Source organism: Bombus impatiens, unplaced genomic scaffold, assembly GCF_000188095.3.
Source record: "Bombus impatiens unplaced genomic scaffold, BIMP_2.2 scf_1079, whole genome shotgun sequence".
Taxonomy (NCBI): Eukaryota; Metazoa; Arthropoda; class Insecta; order Hymenoptera; family Apidae; genus Bombus; species Bombus impatiens.
In genome coordinates, this window is record NT_177498.1 from 406,103 (window position 1) to 408,557 (window position 2,455).

At 53.8% G+C, this 2,455-nt stretch overlaps 1 long non-coding RNA gene across 2 annotated transcripts in view; it reads right to left on the bottom strand.

Annotated features, from left to right (window-relative positions):
• The window catches only part of LOC117152308, a 30,248-nt gene that overhangs the window by 4,615 nt on the left and 23,178 nt on the right, over window positions 1-2,455 (bottom strand). The window lies entirely within an intron of this gene.

The window sequence follows — 2,455 nt, forward strand, 5'->3', positions numbered from 1 at the left end:
GCTGCCGCCACCGACGCCGACGTCGACGTCGCTTCGTCTTCCTGCGCTCCCTGCTTCCGCTTCCGGTTCCGCTTCCAGCCTCTCCGCCCTGCCCTGCCTCTCCGCCATCCTTCCTCACCCTCTTTCCTCTACCCACCCACTCGCTCCTCCTCTCCTCTCCTCTCCTCTCCACGCCTCTCTTCCACGGCTCACGGCTCCGCGCCGCCCTTCCGCTTTCTCTTCGCCGTTCCCTTTTCCACTTCCGTTCGTTCGTTCGTTCCCAACCCCCGTCCACTTCCGGCGTTCGCCATTCTCCACCATCACCGCCATCCCTTCCTACCCCCGCTACTTCCACCAACTTCTCCAGAGATTACTTCTATTCCACCGGCCAGAATTCTCCAGCCTTCGGGCGTTACCTCCTCCACGCTCTGCGCGCTCTAGACGATCCTTCCTCCGGAGTCGCTCCGACGGAAAACGCCCGAGAATCCATCTTCCCAGAGTATCGAGCCTGTCGTTTCGGCCAAACTGGAAGCGAGACAGTTGGCTTTCCACGGTTTTCTCTTCTCTCCTACCTGCTCTCGCGATATCGTTCGGAGACGGCAGCAAAGAAGGACTACGGACGCGTCGATAACGAGAAACCAGTTGTTAAAAAGCGATCTACTTTCCCGGTAGTTTTCAGCCAGTTTTCGTTACAGAAGAACGGCCAATGATCGGTCGCGTAAGGGTGAAGCACGTGTGTCGCAGTTGGACAAGGGTAACGTATCGCACGACCCGGCAACACGAGCCTCCGCGAGGGTGCACGAACGCCATTCCCCGAAAGCCAGGCAAAAGCTGCGACTCGTAGGCCACGGTTTCGCCTCGAGTTACAAATTCGACCGTACTTAACGAAAACAGTGGACCGATCATTTCTTCGGACGAAACGCCGTTTCTATTTTTGGTAACGCGCGTGCTACGGCTCCGCCACTCGATATACGTCGACGAAGGTCGTCCTTCGATCGGCCGTGTCGTTCGGTACAGAAATTGATCGGTGTGGCGACCGGTCGTAACGCGGAATCGGAAAATAGCCGCGATATATACCGTACACGCGCGGCCAAACTCGTAGCTTGTTTGATCGGTCGCGTGGGACACCCGGTATAAAGGAAAGTGGTACATGTCGTTGGAGAAGAATTTGGTAATGGCAGGTGTAAAGGAGGAAGGGCGAGGAAGCCGTTTAAACTCCACCTCGGAGAAGGCCCTTCCCTACCTCAACATCGATACCTCGAAATTCCACCGACGTATCCGAGCCTAGCGATTTTCTTCTTCTCTATTCCTAAGCGAATCGATCGAGGAGAATGTGCGTCGTACGCGCGGTTGGCTGCGGTTTTTATTCCACTTTTTTCCACGACTTTTCGATGTTGGGACAAGCTCGGAACGAGAGGAAGGCGAGCGCGACGATCGGAGAAAGAAGAACCTGCTGGTAAAAGTCGAACCTGTGCGTCGAAGGGAGGGTGTTGTACAGGCTGGATAGGTCATCCGACACCCTGCCAGGTCTCCAGGGTGAGTTAAATAGTATCATTCCCATATGGAAGGGCCTGCGCTGCGTCGTAAACCACGCAAGACACCATCTGTGACCGTTTCGACCAGACTCCCCTCGTTTTTCCATCGATCTGCCCTCCTTCCACGAAGACCACCTAACCGATCCAGCCGCCGCCACGCAACGCCGCCTCTTCTCGCTCTCTCGCCCAAACGAAACCTCCGAAATCTCCGAAACCTTCGAAATCTCCGGGAGGTCTTCCTCGAGGGATCGACTGCGCGAGGATTGCGACGCACGTGAGACCTCCCCGAGAATCACGCTAGGAAAACGATACACCATGCTTTATGCACCATGCGTTTTTTTGCTTCCTGCTACGCTTCAAGGCCAACCTCCTTTCCCAACCGTTTTCTTCTCTCTTTCCATTCCGACTCGTATCGCGCACGCCACCGTACGTTTACCACCTACGCTTTCAAACGTAGTTTCGCGAAACGTCGTCGATCGTACGCGAAAAAATGAATTTCTCTCGGTCGCTGCGGTTTCGCATAGCTGATAAATCGCAAGACCGTGTTATTTTCGACGTTTCCTTCGCTTATTGGAAATACCCATCGGTGGGAAAAGAACGGCCGCTCGAAATACGCCGAGATTCCACGTATAATCGTCGCGATAATCATCGATCGTATCGCGAACGAGATTACGCTTTGTAGAATAGCGTGGCGTGATCAGTTCGATAGGTTTTTACATAAATTCATAAGTTACTGTAAAATTCTTCCCATACGAACAATAACCGACCGCTTGTCTATCAAAAATTCATTACGCCTACGCTGATCGAATCGAAAGCTAAGATTCTGCCATACGCTGTCTGTTTCGCGAGCTCGTTCGCCTCGTCCGTTATTACGTTTTCCAACGATCGGATCGTTTCTCGCGGCAAATCGCTACGAAACCTCCGTCGACCCGACGTGTCTC